At 46.8% G+C, this 10,267-nt stretch overlaps 1 pseudogene; it reads right to left on the bottom strand.

The window, feature by feature from the left end:
- Nucleotides 1-377: 377 nt before the first annotated feature.
- On the bottom strand, nucleotides 378-1,037 carry LOC121464564 (annotated as a pseudogene).
- Nucleotides 1,038-10,267: the final 9,230 nt, after the last annotated feature.

The following is a 10,267-nucleotide window of genomic DNA, read 5'->3' as shown; positions in this document are numbered from 1 at the left end:
ACTAGACCCAAACAGTCACAGTGAACCTAGCGTTGCTGGAGGAATGCAAGCCCCACCTGCGCTTGATACCCAATGCAGGGGACAGCATGCACAACTCACTCTAGTCTAGACTAGGAGCAGGGAGAATGGGTCCTCAGGGAGGGACGCGCAGCACCATCTGACCCCTCCAGTCCTGCTGCAGGACCAGTGCACAGCTGTGGTGTCAGAGGAGCTGGGGCTGAGTTCCTGCCCACACCAAGTGGCCCTCTCTCCTGTTGACACTGGGCATTAGCTGCAGAGGGTATCCACTGATTACCAGTATTAGAACAGAAAGAGGAGCCACACAGATATCTGCTGCTCCAGGACTACAGTCTCAGATGAACTGCACCTCCCCAGGCTCAGTCCCAAAACCTCCTACTGGCATTTGCACCAAACAAGGCTCCCTGGGCTTTCCCAGGGAAGATCTAGGAGCTAGGAGATCCAATTGGCTTTCCAGAGTGTTGGAAACATTTATCTCGCAATTCCCATCATAGATTTCAACTCCACCAGCTATTTCCTCAGGCAGGTAAGCCTCCTGGTCAATTTAGACATCACCATCTTTTTTTGGTGGCAATTTTATACATAGAAATTGCTTTGTACTGAAGCCTTCACTGAAGGGAAATCTTGTTTTCTGCAACGCACAATAATACGAGGAGGCTCCAACAGCTGGTACAAGCCCTGAAGGACCAGTCCGTTCCCCAGCACTTGGTATTGAGTTGTATCTTTTACCACCTTGCTGAGTCTCTGTTTCGCCTCATTTAGCAGATTAGTGATGAAGTCATCCCTTGCTTTGAGGACTTTGATTCTTGCTTGATTCATCAGATTGTACATTTGATTTTTTTTTTTTTTGCTGCTCAATCTTTCTTCTCACATTATGCCATAATCTTCAGTCTTTGGGTTTGCACAAGACGACCTTTCTCAATGCTGAATTCCTCTTCTGCCTTTGCATTGATTTCTTCTGCTTTCTCATTGGCTTCTCGTTTGATGACAGCCGCCATGTGCTTAATCTGCTTCTGCATCACTGAGGGCCACGGCGAAGACGAAGCTTAGCCAGCGAAGCTTGGCCAGGGGACCGCCTCGAAACTGGGCTTTAAGTTGCAGTGGAGCAAACCCGAGACGAAAACCCCAAGTTAAATGTTTCTTACTCCAAGAGGGAAGTACCAGGGCACAGTCACAAGCTGAACATAGTAAAACAAAACTTCAAACTTGTAAATAACTCGATGTCCGATTATTTGGGGTTCACTCACTATCTTCTGGGCTCCTCCAGAGGGCGTAGGTCACTTCTCTGATTCTGCCCTCTGCGGCACACACAGAGCGTGTCTTCCAGGCTCCAGCTTGCTCCTCAGCTCCATTGCCGCCCTTCTTAGTGGTCATCCCATGACACTGGCATCTCCAAAATGACGGGGCTTTGTGCTTCACCTGGATGCACTTTGACCAATAGCTACTCCTGCCTCTTTTCAGAGACTCCAGTCCTGCCACACAGTGCCAGGACTCAGATGTTCTCTGTGACCCCTCACACCTTCAAACCTAGCACCACTGGGTGACTCTTACACTACCAAGTTTGGCTGCCAGCACCAGACACCACCTGGGTCACCTCTGGAACACAGTTTCTGGATGCTGACTCTTAGGGAACAATTCCCAAAAGATTTGACCTCAATGATGCTGGCTTCTTCTTAATCACAGTCCATTGGTCCACTCCAGCTGACCAGCATCCATTGTCCCACAAATCAGGGGTTCAATTTTAGAGGTTCTGGTCTCTTGTGAATCACAGTTAATTCTTCAGCTCCAACTGACCAGAAACCACAGATTCCTCACACAAAAGGCCTGATAAAGTCTTTGCTTCCCCCTGAAACTTCACAAGCCAGGCCTCCTTTGTCTGAATAGCTATCAACATCCTTATCTTCCAAGCTCCACAAAACATCCTACTGAGCTTTCAACACTCAATGTGTTTCTAGCCCAAAGTTCCAAAGTTCCTTCACAACCTTACCCAAAACAATATAGTCAGGTCTGTCACAGCAATAACCCACTATCCAGGTACTAGCCTGTCTTAGTTAGGGTTTCTATTGCTGTCATGAAATACCATGACCAAAAGCAAGTTGGGAGGAAACAGTTTATTTGGCCTACAATTCCACATTGGAGTCCCTCATTGAAGGAAGTCTGGACAGGAACACAAAGCAGGAACCTGAAGACGGGAACTGATGCAGAGGTCATGGAGGGGTGCTGCTTACTGATTTGCTCCCCATGGCTTGGCCACTCTGCTTTCTTACAGAATCCAGGCCCACCAGCCCAGGGATAGCACTACCCACAATGGGCTGAGCTCTCCCCACATCAATCACTAAGAAAATGCCCTACAGCTGGGTCTTATGGAGGCATTTTCTCAATTGAGAGTCCCTCCTTTCAGATGACTCTAGTTTGTGTCAGGCTTACTTAAAACTAGCCAGGACACCAGTATCCCATCTATAGAATCCTTTCCAATCTATAAGCCCCTGCCACTAATGAAGCAATCCCTGGCTCTGAGAAGTGCTAGCCTGGGAACAAGCCTGAACCCTGAGAAGAGTAATCACTCAGGCAGGTGTGCCCTGTGTCATAGGTATGAATCTTGTGTCACTTGTGAGATATTGAAAGCCTTGAGGACCAAGGATAGAAATGTGACCCTTCTCCTTCTCCAGTGACTCTAATATGCCTACTGGACCTCAGTGCAGCTCCGCCCAGAGTACTGCCTCACTCTTGTGGTTTAATTGAAGCCTTCCTTAAAAGGCATCCACCCCTGCCTCAGATATACCCGGGCACAAATCCCAGCCCTTCTAACTTCATTGCTTGGGCAACCTATCTAACATTTCTGAGCCTCCATTTTCTCATGTAAGATTTTAATACAGCGACACCTCTTCTGTAGCTCTCAGAAGAGGCCACGAAGTACTCTGAACAATTCCTGGCACATGGCGTACAGTCCAACATAGGATCTCCTTTGCCTCTCTCCTTTCCCTGTCTGCAGCCCAAGGAGATTGACCCCACAGGCTGCAGCGGGCTGGAGCAGGTTCAGGAGAAGCAAGGGACACCTGGCTCCAGCCCACATCCACACACACAGGGCTGCATCTAGTCTGTTCCCCTTCATGTGGGGTTCCAGAGTTACATGACATCTTTGATTAATAAGAAGCAGAAAGATAAGTCACATGATAATTAATAAATCATTAGCGGCATTACTTTTCATCAGATAAGCCCATTAATTGTTCCCATTTCCTTACAGAAAGCCCAGGCCTTGAGGCCCCTCACAGCAAGTTGATTTCATGATAAATACAAGTCGATGAAGGAAAGCAGAGCTGTGGTAGACCGAGCTGCAGTGACCTGCAGGAGAGAGTGTGGCCAGCCCACACTCTTGGGCATGCTGGTTCAGAGTTCACCAAACAAGCACTGGTAGGGTTGGCTTCCCCAGTGAACCCAGAAATTCCTATTCCAGAGCTAGCCCACAGGTTTCCTCTCTGGAGGCAACACCTAGTGTCTGCCAGCATCCGGTCTAGCCACACTAATAAAAATGCATCTAAACTGAGAGAAACTTTACTGCACCTAACAACCTAATGATACCCTTCATTGCATGTGGCAGAATAAGAGGCACAGGGACATGCCTGCCCATCCATTTTTTCACTTGTTCACCTCCATCCATCTATCACACAAATGATCAGAAAGCATCCATTGACGTGCAAGGGACTTGGGAAAATATATGGAAGAAAAAGAGACAGTGCCCACTTTTATAGAGCTTATATTTCCTATCTCTGAGTCCTTTATCCTTACAGAGAATGATACTGATACAGGGAACTGCTTCCACAAGCCATATTGAGAGTCAGTGGCAAAACTGGAGAAAGGTCCTTCACTGTACTTTATGTCCCATCTCTTCCTTCAAAGACTCTGCAAGGGAACACTAGCCCTCCACATCCCATCCCATCCCATCCCATCCCCATCACATCCACACCCCATCCCCATCACATCCACACCCCATCCCCATCACATCCAAATCCCATCCCTATGACATCCCCATCCCATCCCATCCACACCCCATCCCTATGACATCCACATCCCATCCCATCCACATCCCATTCCTATGACATCCCCATCCCATCCCATCCACACCCCATCCCATCCCATCCATACCCCATCCCCATCACATCCACACCCCATCCCCATCACATCCACACCCCATCCCCATCATATCCACATCCCATCCCTATGACATCCACATCCCATCCCATCCACACCCACATCTCCATCCCATCAACACCCACATCCCCATCGCATCCACATCCCATCCCATCCACATCCCATTCCTATGACATCCCCATCCCATCCCATCCACACCCCATCCCTATGACATCCACATCCCATCCCATCCACATCCCATTCCTATGACATCCCCATCCCATCCCATCCACACCCCATCCCATCCCATCCATACCCCATCCCCATCACATCCACACTCCATCCCCATCACATCCACACCCCATCCCCATCATATCCACATCCCATCCCTATGACATCCACATCCCATCCCATCCACACCCACATCTCCATCCCATCAACACCCACATCCCCATCGCATCCACACCCCATCCCCATCACATCCACACCCCATCCCCATCACATCCACACCCCATCCCATCTCATCCACACCCACATCCCCATCACATTCCCATCTGTCACAGAGACAGAGCTGGTCCTCCTGCTTTCATACCCTTGGGGATGGCTCACCCACACCTTTACCACCAGGGCCCTTTTGTGTTGCCTAGGTTGCCTAGGTGAGGTACAGGGGCCTCTCTCTCCAGTACTGCAATTGATGAAGGGCAGGGACAGCTATTGCTATCATGACCTCAAGGCAAGCTCTCCCACCTGCCACAGGTGATAGGGAGAGATTTATTCCTCACCCACACCACCTGAAGGCAGATGAGGGATGGGGTCAGATCTCCCTTACTCAGGTTTTCATCTGTGCCCCATCAACAGGGTCAGCTCTACTGGGCAGCCCAGAAAAGGGGCAGGGCTCGCTTTCCTGGGTGCTGCAGCTGGTAAGGGGGAGGGTCAACTCCCTTGTGTAGCAGGAGGCTGCTAGTTCATTTCCCGGCCAATCCGGCAGCTTAGACCCAAAATAATCACACAGAAACCGTATTAATTAAATCACTGTTTGATTTCTGTTAATCTGTGTATCACCATGAGGCTGTGGCTTACTGGGTAAAGTTCTGCCATCTGTCTTCAACAGCTCTATTGCTTCTCTCTGACTCCACCTCCTTTCTCCCAGAATTCCATAAAGTTAGTTTTCCCTGCCTAACTCTATTCTTTTGCCCTATCACAGGCCAAGACAGTTTCTTTAATAACCAATGGTATTCACAGCACACAGAGGGGAATCCCACAATTGAAAAGGGGAGGTGATGTGGGAATTCCTCTCTGCATGTTGTGAATACCATTGGTTAATTCTTATTAATCCCACATCACCTCCCCTTTTCTCTTTAAATAAAAAGGAAGGTTTTAATTTTAGCACAGTAAAATTCTATATAACAAAACAGTTACCAAGCAAGAATTATAATTACAATATTTATATCTATTTATTTCTTATCATAACTAAGAAAAACTAGAACTACAAATTCTTCAACTCCAGAAGATTACCTAAGTAAACAGGAAGTGCATTGGAAGAAATTTCCAAAACTCTAGAATTGATAGAGACATCTCACTGTCTGGACAGTTACCCAAAGTTCTTCTGTACCATTGGGGCATCTATCTTCAGCCTACAGGTCCATAGTATCCAGAATGCTTTTCCATAAAGCAGGAAATTTCAAAGACAGTTCCACCTATATTGGCAATTTGTCAGTCATTTTCTTCCGTTCCCTGCAGAATGTCTAACAGACTCCTTCATGAAGCAGGGACCCTGAAGGACCATCTCATCTTTAGGCAAGTTCAGTAGTCATTTTCTGTGGGTCCTGCATGTCCAGTCCACAGCACAACATCAAGCAATCCAGGCAAGAGCAGTTTAAACATTTTTAATTTTCCAGTACATCAAGGACAAATATAAACATCAGAGGGGGAGATTTCTGTAATACATATGATAAATCAATGATAAAGAGTTCCAAAGTTGAAGAATTTCAGATCAAGAATTTCACAGGTAATTCACAGAGGATAAGCAAAAGGCTAAACAGCCAGGACTCTCAACCTGCACACTCTTGACTTTGAGAACAGGGACAGCATTTCAACCACCACCATCATCACCACCACCATCACCACCACCATCCCCCTATCATTACCAATCACCACCATCACCACCACCATCCCCCTATCATTACCAATCACCACCATCACCACCACCATCACCACCACCATCCCCCCATCATTACCAATCACCACCATCACCACCACCATTACGATCACCACCATCACCACCACCACCATCCCTACCACCACCATGGCTGCCCAACATGTCTCCAGGTACTGCCAAATGTCCCTTGGAAACAAAAATCAACCCTGGTTTAGAACATAAAAATATGCACAGTCATCTGAGTGAACAAGTAATTGAAAATTAAAATAACAATGTCACTTTCTCAGAATAGGAAGATTCTTAGGACAGATGCCAAAGGTTTGGGCAGGGGAATGTTTGTGGATTTGGTTTGTGGGAACACAAACAAGAGACACAGTTTTAGAAAAGGAGCTGGCAGCACCGGGCAGTTCTCCAGATGTACCTTCCCTTGACTCAGTAATTCTCTGCTCCCACAGAACCGAGCACACGAGTGCACAGGACATACATCCAAAGGGTGCCTAGCAATAGATAACTGAGAATTTGGAAATTATAGTAGAAGGGGAAAAGAACAATTAAACTGTGGCATATTGAAGAAAAAATGGGAAATAATTGTTGAAAACATGAAATTAAATAAGGCAAGTTAAGAAAATATGACCTAGAATTTATTGTTAGAATATTGCATTCATGAACGCTTGTACATTCCATTATAAAATAGTAATAAGTTAAAATGCTCTATTCACAAAAGCTTGTACACTCCTAACAGTGCTTAATCCTTGAGACAGAATGTGTTTGAGGTGGTGAGGGGATTGAGCTTGGACAAGGAAGGGAATATCGTCCTGTTGCTTGTTTTGTGACAGTCTGTATGGCTCGGGTTGGAAGAGTCATAATTTTTTAAATAAACCCTTAAAAAATTCCCAAATTGAAAGCATTCATGCTATGCATGCCCCAGTAAGTGGGTCAAGCCACTCTGACCTCCGTGGACCGTGTCACTTTTTCCATAGATCAGGTTCTGGAAGGTGGTACATGCACCAGGATATGGAACTTCACCTGTCGGCTGAAGTGAGCTGGACCGTGACTACAGCAAAATCCGATCTGGGTGGAGTTTCAGCCACTGGTTAAGGACATGCTGGGCCAGGCATGTGTTTTCTTAGCAATTCCATGAAATGATCTGGAAAAGGGAGCTGGTCAAGCCCCAAGCCAGTTTTCTTCACTTTTACTACATGCTGTGTCAGTGGGCCTCCCTACTTTCTTCAGCAGCTGCTCTTGTTTCCCCGGGCCCATGTTCAGTTTACAAATCTCTGGGCTCTGGTCCACTTCCCACCACAGTGAATTGTCCCCGGAACACAAAGAAAACAGAAGTTCTGAGGTCTGGAGCTATTTTTCATTCTTTATGTTCACAGCATTATAAATTTCAAGTTATGTTTTCAGCTTGGAACTTGCATCCATGGTTGGAAGCCGTGAGTTTGAAGCACAAGCGTGTTAGCAATGAAAGTATGAAACTCGGAGGCAATCCAGCAGAGCCATGAGACACAGTGGACGCGATGGACATGTTGCTAATCTCTTCCACAAGACCCCAAGTACTGTAAGAACCATCGCTCCATTCCAGCTACACCCAGTGCTCCAGTAGAGCAGCCCACTAAAATACCCTGGACCGAGCTGAGTGGACATCACAGCAGAGTTACGGATCAGCATAAAAAATCACAGCATGAGGTCGTTGCGACTACAGCCATACTGAAAAGAATCCCTCTGCGGTTTGAGGCACCATCCACCTGCCAAAATCAAACTACCAAGAATAAAACTTTCTTCCCAATAGATCCATCTATTCAACTTCTGTTTTTTTTTAAATTCTTATTGCTTTTGTTATTATTTTATGTGTACAGGTATCTTGCCTGCACATACGTGTTATGTGCCATGTGCAAGTCTCTTTAGGCATATGTGTATTTGTAGGCATGTGTGTATGAACATGTGTACGGGCATGTGTGTGTAACTTCTGGGAGAGGTGAAAAGAGGGTGTTAGGACCCTGGGAGCTGGAATTCTAGGCAGTTTTGAGCTATTCGATACGGTTCTGGGACCTGAACCCTAGCCCCTCTGAAAGAGCAATGGGTGCTGTTAACTTAGGATCTCTCCAGCCCCTCCCTTTTCTTTTAGTCCTAGCTTCAGCATATGACAGAAAGCATATGCTTGCTTCTCGGAGTCTGGCTTGTTTCGCTTAACAGAATAATCTCTAACTCTTACCTATTTTTCTGAAAACAACACAGCTTCTCTATAAAGTTATTTGAAATGGGTTCTGTGTCGCCAGTTAGAGTAGCCTCCAACTCTCCATCCTCCTGCCTCAGTCTCTTAAGTACTGAAGACGTGGGTATGTGCCACCACATCCAGTCAAAGTGAGTTAGTTAGAATTGTGCCTGGTGCAGTAGTGTTTGCGGGCCAGGGTTAGCAATGGCATCCTCACTCCTAGAATTACCTATTATTTACTGAACTGCCAGTCGACCAGGGCAGAAAACCCTTCCCTCTTTTTTGTTCTGCAATCCCAGCTCTTGGCAAAAACTAGGTGATCAAGGACTGATGAAAAAGACAACTGGCAAGCTGGGTGTGCCTGCCCTCCAGGGACCCCGGCATCCCAAAAGCAGCAGTTCACCATCCTGAAGAGATGAAGGGTAGACCCAGCAGGGCTTGCTCCACGGTTCAAGATCACCTGATCACTCACCATGGGTGTTTCTCAGGGGCAGACTCACACATCCTTAGCAGGACCTACCTTCCCAAGGACGCAGACTTTCTCTGAGCCTGGAACAATTGCCCTCTTATCTTGATGGGTCATTGTGGTGCCATGACACCCTTGGCCAGAGATCTAGAAAAACTTCGTTCTGAGGAACTTCTGCTGTCCGTCATCTGTGTTTAGAACAGCTGATTTGCAATCCCTTTTGGTAAGAGCCCTCCAGCCCATCACCCTGACATCTCTCTGAGGGCATCCTTCACATTTGAATCTCTCTGGCCACATCTGTGTTTCAGATCCAGCCTGACTCACAGTCCTCAGATTTAATATGGAGTCCTCCACACAGCTGCTCAGTCGAGGCCTAAGTCTCAGGCAACATTCTAGCCTAGCTATGCTTGATCTACTCCCCTCTCCTTACCTTAGTGGCCAGTCTGCAGCTGTTCTGTGGCTGGTTCCCCTCTCTCCAACTGCCCTTGGAAGCTAGCTCAAAAATCCTGTCAGATTTGCATAAACTGTGGCTTGCTCCAAGGCATGCTTCCACAGACAAAATGCTATGGCCTGGAAAATTCATTTCACACCCAGTTATTTGCTCATATGTATGTCTCTATTTCAGGGTGGACAAGCTTTTTGAAATTTATTTGTGTCCAACATTCATTCCAGAATACAGGACAAAATCATCTTTCAGTAATAGTGAGCTATCAGCTGAATGAATGAATGAATGAATGAATGGCAAGACAGATATGTCTCTAGGGCCCTGTGGCGCATAGGAGTGCCACAGTGGTACTACTGACTATAATCCCAGCACTTGGGAGGTTGAGGTAAAATTTCAAGTTACAATCTAGCCTAAATTACATAAGAAAAGAGAGAAGAGGGAGGGGAGAGATTATATTTAAACTTATTATGTTTCTAGAAGTTCTTCTTTAGAAAAAAAATGTCAAAAACAAAGAGGCCAGCCAAGAACTAGAAAGAAGTCCTGTAACATGCAGCCCAGGGCTGGCCAAGAACAGCTGTTTTCTGGAGAGCCCAAGGCACTCAGCTTGCTACCCCTCCCACTTCGTGTGAGTCCAACCCAGCCTCCTTCCCTTGGCATTGACTAGACACCTGTGTCCTTGCTTTAATCCCCAGGTAAGCTGCCTGTACGTAGCCTTGCACCTCCCCTTGTCCTGGCCATGGAAACATCAATAGTCCAGCACACCTGTGTGCTAGTGGTCATTGATCCATGGGTAGGGCCTAGCAGGACAGAGGCCTCAGCTTTTGAAGCGCTGACAAG

This window comes from Microtus oregoni, unplaced genomic scaffold (genome assembly GCF_018167655.1).
Source record: "Microtus oregoni isolate MIOR12 unplaced genomic scaffold, Mior012 000028F_ref0000031, whole genome shotgun sequence".
Lineage (NCBI taxonomy): Eukaryota > Metazoa > Chordata > Mammalia > Rodentia > Cricetidae > Microtus > Microtus oregoni.
Note: the sequence above shows the minus strand (reverse complement) of the source record. Positions and strands in the feature narration are given on the sequence as shown.